Genomic DNA, 16,336 nt, shown 5'->3' on the forward strand with positions numbered 1-16,336 from the left:
GTCATTGGTGACTGAATGGGAAGTTTTTAGGTGGTAATATCTCTTTATAGTGAACATTTGTAAGTCAAAATAAGTTAGGATTTTTTTTTAAACTGTAGCCATAGCACAAATGAAAATTATTGAAAGCGTAAGAGGGAGGTGGGGAAATTTTCTCTATATGATCTTCATGCCAAATGTCAGGGATGTTCATGCCATCTCAGGAAATGTAAAAAGGCTGCTGCCTGATTTCTTTGTATAGGTGCAAAAGACTGAAGCCTGAAAAATATGCTGAGATTTAAATTCTAAATTAAATGATTCTATCCAACTTTATCTCTGAAGTCCCAAACTGCCGGTCTACTATTAAAGCGTGTTTACCCAGAGGAAAACAAACTCTTCTCCCTTCACTGTGTTTTACTATTATAGTAGTAGCCTGCATTAGAAAGCAACCTTAGGGATGCAATCTCTTCTGCATATGTACTTGGAAGCAGGGCTTTTTTTCTAATGGAACGCGGGGGGACGGAGTTCCGGCACCTTTTTTCAGGGGCCCCTCCCCTTTGGAGGCATTCCGGGGGGGGGAGCAAAACAGAGGCATTCACTGGGTGGGTGCTGGGGGGTGCAGGGTGGGCAGGTGCCTGGCTCCTGCCTGACTGCACAACGACCCCCTCCTGCCCCCATCTCCAAGCTCTCGCCTGAGCCCAGCCCGCCTCCCCTCCCCCGTGCTCTGCTTCCCAGAGAAGCTTCCAAGCTAGTGGAGGGGACGGGGACACGTGCCAACGCCGAAGAGGACGGACGGACAGCCAGCCAGCCAGCCAGCCAGGGAGACGGGCTGTGGCACCCACGGAATGCCCAGGTACTGGCTTGGCGGAGGAGGAGGGGAAGAAAACTGGCTGGTGCAGCCCCGTGCCAATCGGTAGCACGAGCCTAGGCATGTCTACTCAGAAGTATGTCTCATTGTGCTCAATGGGGCTTGCTCCTGGGAAAGGTTGCATAGCCTTGCAGCCTGAGAGCCCAAGCATGTCTACTCAGAAGTAAGTTCCACTGTGTTCAATGGGGCTTACTCCTGGGAAAGTGTCATAGCCTTGCAGCCTGAGTAGACTGGCAGAGGAAGGGCTCTGTGGCTGCAGTCCTCTCCACACTTTCCTGGGAGGAAGCCCCACTGCCTCTAATGGGACTGACTTCTGAGTAGACAGGCACAGGATTGGGCCCTGAGGCTGCCATCCTAACCACAGTAAGCCCCATTCACTAAAGTAGACTTCTGAGTAGACATGCATAGGACTGGGCTCTTAGGCTGCAATCCTAGGCACTTTCCTGGGAGTAAGCTCCATTGACTAGAACAAGACTTATTTCAGAGTAGACATACCTAGGATTGGGTCTTAATCCTGGCAGAGATATATATCTGCACCTGTTTTCACATGCTAAGGGCAGGTGAAAAGGGATTCTACATGTGTACAATGTGCTGTCCAGCCTTGTCAGAGATCCTCCTCATTCTTCCCCCACAAGCATGCCCTCCGCCAGCCAGCGTTTGCAGCTCCTCTCCAGCAATGCCCAGCAGCTGCTCAGGGCAGCAGAGAACATACAACTGCATGCCAAGCGCCTTCCCAAAGACACAGAGTATTCTGATACTTGAATTAAACCATATTTAATGGCTTGTTTGCAAACGTAGCTGTTTCTATGTGCACCTAAGGACCCCTCTCGTGTAAGAATTCCTTTTTTGTTCTTACTCCCACAGTTGCTTAGAGTAATTTTACTACATGGAACTCATGTAAGTCATTTTTCAGAATCCATTCACTGCTTCCTCTCCTCAAAGTAGTGCCACACTACATACTACATGCTACAAGTGCACCTGTATAGTATTTTTCCCCATGTGTAGAAAAAATAGCTAGGGGGAAGGGGATGTGGAGATTGACAGCCCAATCCTATGCATGTCTACTCAGAAGTAAGTTCATCTTTAGGGGGGAAGCACATAAAAAATATTTTATTTCTCCAATAAAAAATGGTTTAAAAATAAATAAATAAATAAATAAATAAATAAATAAATAAATAAATAAATAAAAGATTAACAAGTTGTGAGTTCCTGCACCTTTTTATTTACAAAAAAAGCACTGCTTGGAAGAATGCCCACACAGTGGGAGTTGCTTCGCAGCATACATGTTTAAAATGGTGCTGTTTGCACAGAGGGAGTATCTACTGAGTTCAGGTGGGGCTTACTTCTGAGTAGACATGGCTAGAACGCTACTGTGTGTGATCGCCTCGCCTCCTCCCTTAATTGAGCCAGGGTGGTGTAGCGGTTTGGGAGGTAGACTTAAACCTGGAAGATCTAGGTTTGAATCCCTCCTCAGCCATGAAGCTTCCTGGTTGACCTTGGGCCAGTCACTTTCTCTCAACCTCACCTACCTCACGGGTTGTTGTGAGGACAAAAGGAGGGGAGCAGCTGTGTACACTGTCCTGAGCTCTTTAGATGAAGGGTGATATAAAAATGTGAAAAATAAGTAATAAATTCTGATCAGGTTAAGTTTGTCAGTTACAAAGGGGACGACGACAGAATACCTGTACCTTTCACCATTGTATAGAAGGGGGAATTTTGGCAGGTGGAGCTTTTTTTAAACACTTCCATGGAGTGGATAAAACAGGGTGACCAGATACAAAGGGGGGGGGGACAAAGTGTCTGTATCTTTAACCCATTTCTGCCCAGCCCACAGGTGTGTACACATTTGATTCCTGTTGCATATATATGCAGCGTTGAACAGAAATGGTTTACTTAGGGCACAATCCTATCCAACTTTCCAGCGCAGATGCAGCCATGCTGGTGGGGTGCACACTGCATCTTGTGGAAGGGTCATGGAGGCCTCCTCAAGGTAAGGGTACATTTGTTCCCTTACATCAGGGCTGCATTGGCACTGAAAAGTTGGATAGGATTGGGCCCTTAACCATTGTATAGGACAGGGGTGTGGAAACTTTCAACTTTAGGGATCTTGGACCTTTAAGAATTGTACATGTTAGCAACCTTCAAAGACTATGGAATCGCGCTCTGAAAGGTGGTTCTGGAATAGTGTCTAGTGTGGCTGAAAAGGCCAATTCGGGAGTGATTAAGCAAGAATTGTACAGGAGTGAGAATTTCAGCAGGTGCAGCTTGTCAATCTGTGAGTTGACAAGCTGCACCTGCTGAAATTCTCGCTTCTACAATTGTTAAAGATCCAGGATCCCTAAAGTTGAAAGTTTGCCCACCCCTGGTATAGAAGAGGGACTGTTGGCAGGTGCAACTCAACATGGAAAGGTTAAAAAAGCTGCACCTGCCAAAATTCTCTTGTCCATGGTGAAATGTATAGGCACTCTGTGTCCCGTCCCCCCCTTTGTATCTGGTCACCCTAGTTCAGCAAACTCCCCAACTCCACAGGTGGGCATTAGAATGAGATGGGGTGAAAGTGCTGGAACCAGGCTTCCTTCTGAGCACCGCCTCACAGATAGGTCCTTCCCTGCTCACCCTGGGAAGCAGAGGCAAGGACGGGGAAGCAGCAGCACAGCATTTGTTTCTCTCCTGCAGCCGATCCTTCCATGCCTGTCCCTGCACAGGAACTGGGTGCTGCTCCTCGTGAAGGGGCTGCAGTAGCGGTGCGGTTGGAGGGTGGAAGAGGCGCCAATGGTGGCGTCTGTAAGAATGAAACCAGTTTGGACTGAGGTGCTGCTGGCAAGTAACAGGTTCCAGCCACCTGCTTCCACAGGTTGCATTACGGGCTGAGATAGGTTGGGTTAGTTCAGAGAGATATTTAATAAAGGGCACAGGCCTAACCAAGTTTCCAGCACTGGCATAGCTGTGCCAGTGGGGCAGGTGCTGCATTCTGCAGTCGGGGGCAGTCAAGGAGGCTTCCTCAGGGCAAGGGAATGTTTGTTCCCTGACCTCGGAGTTGCATTGCCCTGACCTCGGTGCTGGAAAGTTGGTTAATCCTAAGCCATTTCTGCCTAACGTTGCACTAACCAAGAGGGATCACATGTGTTCACCTGTCGGCTGGGCAGAAATGGGTTAAATTAACACCATTGCCACCAACAGCAGCCTAAGCCCTGGGCAATAGATGAGTAAGATGTTCTGCTTTCAGCTCCTTAGAGAAGAAGAACAAGGCTATCGTGTAGGCAAGATGTCCATCCTAATGCCCCCTGTTCTACACATGGTTTCTGACCATCTTCAGCGGGGTTTCTAGAGCTTGGGGGCCCCTTTGTACAAAGCAGGTGATTTTGGTTCTTGAGGCTGAGCTCAACCCACAGGCGGCTTCTTTGAAGTTGCACCAAAGCTTTGGCTCATCCTTGGAGTTGCCAGAGGGCTTTGGGACTGCAGGTGGCTGCCCGACCTTTAATGGCCGAGTCCTACTTGAATGCCACACCAATGTTGCCCAGATGCTGGTATGATGTCTGCCACATCCTAAGCCTGTCCTGGCAATGCCACACCAATGGCACATTGACATCGAAACAAGGACCACTGCCAAGCCTGTCCTGGCAAAGCGACGCAGGTACAGCCCTTCTCAGTAACATAGACAAATTCACCACCTCACCGATGGATTTAAGTCTCCTCAGCCCACTGACACAAAAACACATCCAAAGAATACCTTTTTGAGCAGAGCCCAGACAGATACGTAGCTCCCTTGGAAGAGGGCAACAATGTGAAGCAAATGCGCACACCTCTTCATGGCAAGGGGACATTCCTTTGTGTGGGGTCATCCACTAGTGGAAAGGAGCCCTTATGCCAGGGGAGGAACAGCAATGAGTCTCAAGGGAGCCCCAGCAGCACTCAGGCAAAGTAGGGTGTCGATAGCTCACTGCAGAAAGACACAGGTTGGGAGCCAGGCAAGAGGGGTTTGAGCCCAGAAGCCATCCAAGAATGGTTTGAGCCCAGCAAAGGTTCCTGCTCTAACCATCACGGCACTCACCTTGTATATGACTGGCCAGAAACACCCATGGCTGGGACAAAAAGAAGGGGGGGCGCAGGTGACCCTGGGTTGCATTCTGGGGGGGTGGTAATGCTGCCCCTGCTGCAGTCACCAAGGTCCTCCCCCCCCTTGCTACCAACCACCACTGTGCCCCTCCTAATGCAACTGCGCACAGCTTCTTCAGGCCTTAGAAGACCTTCTAAAGGGCTTAAAACTGCAGTTTTCAAACTCTCCGGGAGTTTGAAATTCACAGTAAGTCTTTGCGGGGGTGGGGGGGAGGCAGCAGGGGCAGGGGGAAGGCAGCAACGTGATCCCCAGAATCGCGTCGCTCAGGGGGCTGCAGGGACTGGGATGCACTCACCAGTCCCTGCAGCAGCTGTCCCTGTGTGTGGGGAGCCCTGTGCGAGCGCCTGCAGGGCGCCCCAGGTCAAGAAAAGGGAGAGTGGAGTGATCTGCTCTGCCTTTGCAAAAGCCATCGCCCCACTCTCTGTTTCCCTGACCTGGGGTGCTGCACAGGGCTCCCTGCACACAGGGACAGCTGCTACAGGGACTGGAGGGTGCACCCCAGTCCCTGCAGCCCCATCAGAAGGGAAAGCGGAGCGATCGTGCTCCACTTCCAGTTTTGCAGGGGGGGGCGATCACTCCACTTTCACTTTTCCTGACCTGCGGAGCCCTGCCAAAGGTTGCACAGGGCTCCCCGCACCCCTGGGAAACTGCAGGAGGCTTGGGCAAGTGCACCCAAGCCCCTGCAGCCCCCCTTCCCCCTGTCTCCTGGCTGCCCCCGCCCCTTAAGGGGGCAGAGGCCAGGACCCACAGGCTGGGGCGTCGCGATGCCCCAGTTCGAATAGCACTGGGCTTAAAACAACGCTTCTGGTTTGGCCCGAAAAACCAGAAGTGATGTTCTAAGGGTGTATGGATGTCTTAGAAGGGATTCCATCAGTATTTCCAGATAGTCCTGAAACCCCGAGTTGTGCAGATCATAGCATCCTATTTCTGTTTTCTATATAGAACTTATATTCTTAATAGAGTAATTTTTATTCTTTTTTCATTTATTTCAGGCTGGCTTCCAATCAGGATTCAGAACAGAAACTGCCTTGGTTGCCCCAGCTGATGACCTGTGCTGGGACCTGGACAGGAAGAGTGTGCTCTGGTTCAACTGGAACTCTCAGCAGCATTAACTTAACCAGGTGAGTGTTTATATAGGATCACAACCATCGTAAGTTAAAATTCAGCTGCTCAGGTGACCACTTTTTAGAGCAGAATGTTCCTTCCTCATATCTTGTCCTCTATAGAGGTAACTGATACTCTCCAACTTCAACTGATTTTTCTAGGAGAGGCAATGACTCTGCATGCAAGCACTTTGTCCCAAAAGACAGTGTAGCTGGAAAGTCTTTCATGATTTCATGATCACTGTAGCAAACACAGGTATCAGTAAAATCACTGCAAAAGAGGTGAGTTAAAAGGAAATTGCTTTTCTGGAAATGGATTCTGGGCAGCCTTCGTGTTTCTTCCCAATGGTGTGAAGCTTACATGTGAGGGCAGATATAATAGGAGGTGTTGGAGCAGGTTCCTCCCCTGTTGTGTGAAGCTGGCCTCCTCCTGATTTTGTAATGGTGGGCAACCTTCAGTCTCGAAAGACTATGGTATAAGCCTACACCACCCAGTAGTCCCAGGCAGTCTCCCATCCAAGTACTAACCAGGCCTGACCCTGCTTAGCTTCCAAGATCAGACAGCAGAAGGACATTCTGCTGTACAGAATGCAGAGTTGGCCATCATTCTAGGCCGTTCCTGCACACTTCAGGCAGGCTGCCTGTTTTCTTTTTTTTTTTAAGTGACATGTGTACACAATCTGTTTTGCCTTTTTTTAAATAATAAAGGAGAGGAAATGTTTTGAAAGAGTTGCAAAACTTCTCCAGGGATTGAAGGAGGAGCTGCCTCGTTAGTACTCATGGGCCAATAAATCAGCATAATGCACATCTTGTGCATTTTGCAACCTTTCTTCTTTCTAGAGAGAGTGATTCTTCTCATACCCAAAGAGGAAACTACTTAGTTTTGTAAGGAAATCATCCTTAGTGAATGATTGAGACACTTGGGCGGGGACCGATACAGGTATTAGCTTGGAAATGTGGAAATGGATGGAGCCACCATCAGGCAATGGTAGACCAGTTGTGGGTATGACTGAGGATGAATTAATGTAAAAGATATTTTGCAACTTTTAGCCCAAAGGTGGACTTTTCGAGACTGCTTACCTAAAGCTTTCAAAGAAAGTTTTTATGGGTCATGTATTTTAAAAAGGATGGTGCTGGACATAGCCTGGTGGATAAGCAGGGTGAGACTCCCCTGCTAAGGTAGCCCCATGTATGGATTACAAACGCCCCCACATAGAGATTTAGGGCCCAATTCTATCCAACATTTTTGTGCCAATGCATCCATAATGCAGCCCCAGGGCAAGGGAACAAATATTCCCTTATTTTGATGAGGCCTCCGTGACTGCCCTCCCACAGCAGGATGCAGCACATGCCCCACTTGCATAGCTGTATCAGCACTGGAAAATTGGATAGGATTGGACTTCTGGGCTATGTCAGAATGCCAGATGCAAGGGAGGGCACCAGGATGAGGTCTCTTGTTATCTGGTGTGCTCCCTGGAGCATTTGGTGGGCCGCTGTGAGATACAGGAAGCTGGACTAGATGGGCCTATGGCCTGATCCAGTGGGGCTGTTCCTATGTTCTAGTTCATAAGATCCCTCTCAACAGAAAAACATTAATGGGAGGGAGTAATGCAAATCAGGTTTTCTCACAAGCAGGGATTATTATGGCAGAATATTTGCTGGCACTGTCATAGATTATTTCACATTGCATGAAATGTATGGACTGGGCATAGGAGTGGTATGCATATATTTTTTTGTTTAAGCCTATACAGGTGATCTGGAACCCACTGTGGATAACCAAAACCACAGATATGGGCAAACGCCCGTCCCCACAGCCTGGACCCTCCACGTCTTCCTCAGCCCTCCTAATGCCTATTATGGGCATTAAAACGTTACTTCTGGTTTTCAGCTGAAAACCAGAAATGATGTTTTTCAGCCAAAAACTGCCATTCTAAAGCCTGCCAAGGTTGTGGACAGATAACTGCAGCCTCTTTGGATACATGAAACAGCGGATACGGGATCCATGGATACAGGGCCCCCCCTGTATTTTTTTTGTTTGACTCTGTCAGCCTGTTTCTTATGTGTAAGGAAGGAAACTTCTTTTTTCAATAATTTTAGACTGCTGCTCTTTGAGAACTTAGGTTTCTTGCATCTGTCTTGGTTAAACAAAGGTGTTCTGTGTCTTCACAACTTTTAAAATTGGTTGGACTTTATGAGAGTATGTGGAACCTTGAATGAAATCTGCTTTCTATGGAAATCTTTCTATTGTCTTTTCCATTGCTTTCTTCTCAATTCATTCATAGTGTGATGACAAAGGCAAAACTGGGGAAGTGAAACAAGAAGTAACAGAAATTGATTTCCAGGTAAGAACTGACCTGGGGTGTTTTCTGTATTGTGCATTGTGAACAGGAAGGTTATGGATTGATGTGAACCATTGTTTGCCTTGGCATCTGCTTCCAGTGCTTTGCAGGTTTAAACTAGCTCCATGTATTTTGTTTGACTGCCTTTCCTGCAGCTGAATTTCCAAGTTTGACACCAGAAATACTACCCCTGCAGGGGTGTCCAAGGACTGGCTTTCACTAGCTCCTTCATTTTTATGTGGTGATTTTGAAGCACAGCCCAGGTGAAATAAACTGGCCTGACTTTTTAAAAATTATTTTTCATTTTTTAAATTTTTTTATTTTATTTTCCCTGCTCCAGATTTATATTTATACTTCTTACTGCTAATTTCACCTTTGAACAGTGCCAAAACATATGGAGACTTGATCCGATGCCATGTGTTCTAGAGACACACTAAACTAGAAGAAAGGGTGAATCTTAATCTTGGACCCTGAGTATTCTGTAAACTGAATTGGGTGACCTCCTACTGGGGCCTAGTAGTTCTGGTGTGGAGGTGTAAATTTCAATTTCCCATGTTCAGGGTGACCAGATGTCCTCTTTCCCTGGGACATTTCCTCTTTTTTTAACCTCATATCCTGGCAAAGAACTTAAATGTCTTCCTTTTCCCTGCAAGTGGGAGCCTGCAGGCAGCGCATAGCCTTTTTGTAATTAATGAATTATATACAATAAATTATATGTAATATAGTTTTGATTTCAATCATAGTTTAGTGTTTAAATTAACCACATGAAATCAATATATGAGTGTTTTTAGGTTTTATTTGTCATGTCCTACGTTTTCCTTGGTACTCTTACGTTTTGGGATACCTTGTCTGTTTTTGCGTTATGACATCTGGTCACACACACCCCTCCCACAATGTTTGAACTGTACTAATACATGTTGATGCTTATGGAGAAGACCTGGACTGCATTTTCATTGCAGCTTTAATCCACTGTCAGTACACTTCTATTGTCCCAATGCCTTTTGGAGAAACTGTAGTTTGTTAAGAAATCTTAGATCTGTTAGAACTATCTTTAATAACCTACATTCTACAGAATGCAATGGGGTAATAGACGTGCATTGAAAGTGGAATAAAGGGGGTTGTAAATGCTGGTCTGGATAGGGTGAAGTTGAGGTACCCAAATTTATTTTGTAATAAATTTGTTTTGTACTGTATAGTTTGTTATGCCATGGTCTGGGGATTTTGCCCCTTCCCCCTTCTCAAACCTGATTGTATTGCATTATAAAGGTATGTTGGAAGTTGACCTGTCATATCAATCTTGTGAGCAGTGCTGGATATTTGTGTGTTGGTGACTAGCAGTATTTGAGAAATAGAGTTCCAGGCTTGACTATACAGGTGGAGCTTGTTTTTCCGTGAGGATTCAGTTCCCAAAACCTCCGTGGATACAGAAAACCATGGATAATGATATCTGTGGTTTTTGGAGCCCACCTGAGCTCCGAACGTGATCGGAGCCTTACTCCAGTTGCATCCAGAGTCTTTTTTGTTGTTGTTGGAAAACCAGAAGTCGTTGAAAAAGGCTAAGGGTGGCATTCTGAACCTCCCAGATGCAACCGGAATGAAGTTCTGATTGCATCTGGGAGGTCTTCAGTGGAGCTATCTGGGAGCGGGGTTGGCATCTGCAATGAGGCAAATATGTGGATACAGAATTTGCAAATTTGCAGAATTTGCAGAAGGCTGCATCTTTAATATGAAAACCAAGGGAAGTGGCTGCGTTTCCTGTTTTCTTTGTCACATAACTCTTCCTTTTTTTTTTTTGCCTCACTCTTTCCTGTAATGTGTTTCTCCATGTTCTGCACATGTCTGTCCCCCAAGGAATCTGGGAATTTGCCGAACAGTTCAAGAATGAGAACAGATTACCCGTCCTAGTGAGTTGGGAACTTAACGTTGAGGCACTTGTTGAGCTGCTCAACACATTGACAAATACTAGCTGCCAAGAAATAATTGACCAATAAAAGCCAATCTGGTAATGTTTTGTATACTATCAGCAGTTTAGTCAGGAATTATCTGTGCAAATGTGTTCTATTCTCACACAAGACACTGTTGTGACAAACACCTGAGGTTTGTCACTAGAAAAGGTGTTTTGTGATTTATGTACCAGCAGTGCCACAGCATGCAACATTCATTCATCCATCCATCCCTCCCTACCTCAGAGCAACCAGCACAGCTGTATTCTTTTTCTTTCAGATCAACAATGCAGACTATATGGTAAACAAAAAAGAACTAACATCCATCTGGCTTGAAAATACTGCTGCTGGAAATACTTTGTAGGGCAGTTTCCAGGGGAGATAATGGAGACTCTAAAATATACATGCGTGTTGTGATTCAGAAGTGCTGGACATAGATTTCAGAGTGGAGCTCATACTGAACAAACCCAGCTGAATTTTTGCCTTTAAAAAAAGCAATGTTTCTGAATAGTCTATACCAGGGGTGCCCAAACCCCGGCCCTGGGGCCACTTGCAGCCCTCGAGGCCTCTAAATGCAGCCCTCAGTCTCCAATGAGCCTCTGGCCCTCTGGAGATTTGTTGGAGCCCACAGTGGCCAGATGCAACTGATCTCAGCGTGAGGGCGACTGTTTGACTGCTGTGGGACAAGGGCTCCCTCCACTGCTTGCTGTTTCACATCTGTGGTGCAACAGTGGCAGGGAAGGAAAGGCTGGCCTTGCTTTATGCTAGGCCTTTTATAGACCTTGAGCTATTGCAAGACCTTCATTCATTCGTTTAAGTTCATCTAATATATTCATTTATGTAAATGTATATAAATTTATTCAAATTTGAAATGTAAATTAATTCTTTTCCCCCGGCCCCCCAACACAGTGTCAGAGAGCTGATATGGCCCTCCTGCCAAAAACTTTGGACACCCCTGGTCTCTACATACCAGTAGTATAGTGGTGTACATTAATCAGGTTTTGTGTTTTAAACATCAACTTATGCACAGAAGAAGACCAACATGCATACAGAAATAAAATATTAGTATTTAGTACTTGAAATAATTTTCAAATACTTAAAAGGAATATCAAAGGAGTAATATTTTTTTCACTCTGGCTTGTGACTAAGGCAAAAAGTAATTTCAAGGAAGTGGACTTGGTTATTTATAAGCTGGGTAAAAGCAGCTTAATCCTTGCCCAGGTTGGTTGTGGACTCTGGGAAGTTGTGAAGAACTGAGCAGATGACTGTTAGTGTTCTTGGTGTGTAGGGTATCCTGTCCTAAGACCTTGGACTTAAATAACTATTGTCTGATTCCAGACCTCTGACTTTGTGTTCTTTGGATAGGGTTCTCAAAGAGGTTGTCATGGTTCAAGTTGCTTGATCTGGATAGTGCCCATGGTAGCCAGCACAACGGAGAGCCACACTGACTCATTTAATGTCCGGTCTACAGGTTGTTGGCTGAGGGTTGGTGTTAGCTACCAGGGTTAGTTAAGAGATTGCTAGCAGTGGAATGCCTGTAGCTCTTGCCCCCAATCCTGGTTGTGCCAGCTCACTGTTGTTTGATAACCCACTTCAGACCAAAACTGGTGTTGGTGAAAGCTTGCAGCCATGAGGCATGCAAAACTTTGTTATACTGCTATATAGTTGAATATTTTACAGTTTGTAATACTTCTTAAAACAATCAGTGCAATTTCAGAGGAGTGCCAGCGTAAGCCATTGGAAAAGTGCTGTAAAGCATTTTATAGTGACTTGAGAGCAAGCGGTGCTGGTGGAACGGCCTGTGCTGGTCTACCAGCACTGCAACCGGACCCCCAGGATGCTGGCAGAGGTTTCATGCCAGCCGGCAGGAGGAAGGTTCTGAGGCAAGTATTTTGGGGTGGGCAAGAGGGCAGGAACAGCAGAGGCCTCCTCTGCCGTATCTTCCCTTCTAGGCCGTGCGGCATTACACTGAGCTGCCCAAATTTGTGCTAACTGGCACAGATCTGAGGAACCCCACTGAATAGGATGGGACTTTACCTGGCATAAGGGGAGAAATATCCCCTTACCCTGAGTAGACCACTAGCTGCCTTCTAACCTGTGCTGGATATAGCACAGGCCATGCAGCCTGGCTGTGTCTGCACAGGTTAGGATTGAGCTGCCCGTCACTTTATCACTTAGGTGGATTAGAGATGTGGCTTGATTATGAAGGTTTGCATGGTTCATGAAACCATTAACCCTATGGTGTAGTCATGGAGTGGTAGCCTAGATTAAATACCTGTAATATACTATGCTGGTTGACTGACCATTCTGAAATACGTGAAGAAGTCAGAAAATGTCATTAGGCAAAAATAGGCATATTATAAGTAGAATGGACTTCATCTCCCATTCTGCTACAAAATGGGATTGGAACAAGTTGTGATGGTCCTTGGTCATAGCAGTGACTCTGCAAGAAACTGATTCCCATGTTCCTTTCTTGCTCAAGTTTAGTTGCAATCATGGCCTCATCTTATTTTCTTCTTCACACCCATGTGGCTAATGAAGCTGCTAGGCCAGTGGTGGCAAACCTATGGCACGCATGCCAGACAGGGCACGCAGCGCTGTCTCTGTGGGCACGCAGCGCTGAGCCAGGCATCCTGGGGAGGGGCGCTGAAGCTGCATGTCCCTTTAAAGGAAACGGAGGCTTTTTCCAAGCCCTGTGTGTTGGGAGGGTGGGCTGCTTCCCTCCGCCCCCTGGCCTCCTCTCCCTTCACCCCCACCTGCCCCACATTTGTTTCCGTTTTCAATTTTGCGCGTTCTGCAAGCTTGGATTGGAGTCTGCTCCTGTGGGTGTCTACTCAGAAGTAAGCCCCATTAGAGTCCATGAGGCTTACACCTAGGAAAGAGTGCCTAGGATAGCAGCCTTAGAGCCCACTTCTGTGGGTGGGGCTTTTAAAAAAAAATATTTTCTTGTTTGAGAAAATGAGCAGTGGCAAGGTCTTGCAGCCACCCCCTCCCTGACAATAGTTCTTTACCCAGCATGTAATTAGTCTGTGGAACTCTTTGCCACAGGAAGCAGTGATGACAACTTGCCTAGATGCCTTTAAGAAGGGATTGGACAAATTTCTAGAGGAAATGTTCATTAAGGGTTACAAGTAATAGTGGGTAAAAGATGTTAATGTATGAGTTGTTTTTTCTAAACTAAAACCTCAATATTCAGGTTAAATTGCCGTGTTGACACTTTGTGATAAAAAAGTGGGTTTTGGGTTGCAGTTTGGGCACTCGGTCTCTAAAAGGTTAGCCATCACTGTGCTAGGGGAAATCTTCTACAAAGGTAATTTTTTAAATAGCATTCTTCCTGCACAAGTGAATCATGGGATAGAGAAATAAGGCTCTTTCTTTTCCATAAGAGACAGTATTTTCTCATCTACTACAAAGCATAGATAGCTGGAACAGAGCAAAATGATATGCATGGTTGCTGGCTTTCTGGCTTTAATGGGTACCATAGGGTACCAGCCACAAACTCAGCCACAGTCACATAGGGCTGCCCATGTGGGCAGCCCTAACACATGCTAAGTCTTAATTAGCAGAGTGGCCCTTGAAAAGTGCTCCTGCAGGACTTGGCCTGAAATGCCTATTCTTGTCAGATTTAACCCTAACCATTTATGTGGGAGAGTCTGGTGCAAATACACATTTGTATCTTCGTACTTTATTCTGAATGATGAACAAGAAAACTGTCTGATTTAGGAACAGGACCCTGATTCACAAAGAATGTGACTTGCTGGCTGCTGCCCAGCTTGAGGGCTCTGGGGTTCCAAGAGGAGACTGTCTGAGCAGGAATGAAATATGGTGTTGAGTATGAAAATGAGAGGACAGATTTAAAACCCTACTGCTTTTTTCCAGTTTGATGCTTTTTGTTGTAGCAAGTAATTTTGACAGAACACGGGACTAAAGCACATCTTAAGCTCCACTTTGCATGCTGGCTGGGTAGATGCTCCAGATACTTGTTGCAAAATACAAGTAACTTTTTCTGTGAGGGAGGGGTTTAAACTAGTGGTATTGTTCACTGATGTATAGGTAGTTGTATTACAGTTGAGGCAAAGGCAGGTAGTAGTGATAATAGTTGGGTCATAAACAGGCTGGATTCCAAATGATGCATCATGAATTAATGGATACAGGTTTAACTGGCTGTAGAAAATTTGGCAAGGGTAAAAACTGTTCAGCTCCTTTAGAGAACAGACTTTTGGCAAAGGTGTAATAGAACTGAAACGTTTTATAGGAGCAACTAAACATGTAAACACGTATGCTGATCCTTCTATCACAACAGGGATTTTTTTTAATTTCCATTTTGGGGCTAAAGGTTTCCTTATTTTCCTAGCATTCAACCAAACATGACGAAAGGAAGGAAACTGTGATAGTACAGGAAGTCTGACATCCAAAACATGTTGAAGCAGCAAATCATCTATCTGGTAACCATGTTTGGAGTAGCCCCAAAATATGAAGGGATCTACTCTAACCCCTAAATTATAAGCAGTTTGTTTTTACATGCCCATATAGCCAGATGTCAATGCTGATGAAATGTAGATACAGCTGTAGAGGTGTTTGAAAGCGGTTATTGTTTTAATCAGAAGTAAGCCCTTTGTGTTCAATAAGACTTAGAATGTAAACCTCTTACCAGCAAAAAACACTCAAATAGGCTATGGCCATATTTCTCCCTCCAGCCCATTTACCCTGCTTAAGGGCACAAGCTTGAGTTGTACTACACAAGAAGTGCTTGCATTATATACTCTGATATTTTAAAGGCAATTTAAGTATTTTACAAAACACTGTGGTTGAGGGACTATGTCCAGTGATCACTATTGATAAGCGTAGTAGCCAGAAAGACGCTTGCAGTGTCTCCCATAGCAACAGCAATGCTGTCTTGAAGGAAGGGGATTGAAGAGGCAGTCTCCTGCTCTGAAACAGCAGTGCCAATAGGAGCTGCAAGGAAGGTTTCTGAAAATACCACTAAAGAGTTGAGAATATCACTGTCCACATTTCCGTAGTGGTCTTCAAACTATAATGCATTCTTAGTACTGTAGCTAAAAGAATTGGGTGACATCTGCTGCTGCAACCCAAATTAGAGACATTGACATGTGGCTTAATAGTTAAGAGGTGCTCCTGTAAAAACTTTCAAAGAGGGTTTGCACATCTTTCTATTAAGCATAATAGAATATCATAAAAGGTAAAATAAATTCCAATTTGAAAAAAAATCAAAGTTATTTTTTAAATTTTACTTGCTGTTTTAGTGTTTAGAGTATACATGCACTAGGTAGTGAAAGCAGGTGCAGCCCACAGCTATTCCAGAACTCCTGGTAGGGTGTTAAAGGAAGTGGGGGGGGGGGTAAGAGCATGGAAAACAACCCAGAAAAATGCAAACAGCTGCTTCAATATGGGGGGAATGCAAAATAGGGGAAAAAAAAATAGATGCAAAAATCATACAGATGTAGAACACCCAGGCAGGATACAGAACAGAGGAGTAGTCCAGTATTTAGAGGGGGGGGGGAATCTATAGCATGCATCAATAGGCAAGTTTATTCCTGCTTCTCATCAGCTCCTGCACCACCACTGTTCTTTTGTCTCCTGCTTCATCTTGTGCTGTCTTGCAGCATCTTGTGTGGCTTGGCACGCCAGCCTTGAGAGGCAAGTGCCATGGCTCTGATCTCTCCAGATACCCTCAACCCACGGGAGAAGCTAGAAATCACAGGAGTGACACTGCTGATCGGCAGCCAGTGACTCACAGACAGCTGGTATTGCATTTTCATTACTGTATCCTTGACTAGTGAAGCTATAGGAAAAGCTTGCCAAAATTAGAAAAAAGTATGAATGTGACATTAACTTGTCCTACTAATATTTATTTATACAGGTATTTATATACCGCCTTTCCTTGGTTGTCAGATTTCTCCTCAGACTTTAATCCAAGGCAGTTTACATAGGCAGGCTGTTCTAAACCCCCGTAGGGATTTTTACAGTTG

This window comes from Tiliqua scincoides, chromosome 1 (assembly GCF_035046505.1).
Source record: "Tiliqua scincoides isolate rTilSci1 chromosome 1, rTilSci1.hap2, whole genome shotgun sequence".
Taxonomy (NCBI): domain Eukaryota; kingdom Metazoa; phylum Chordata; class Lepidosauria; order Squamata; family Scincidae; genus Tiliqua; species Tiliqua scincoides.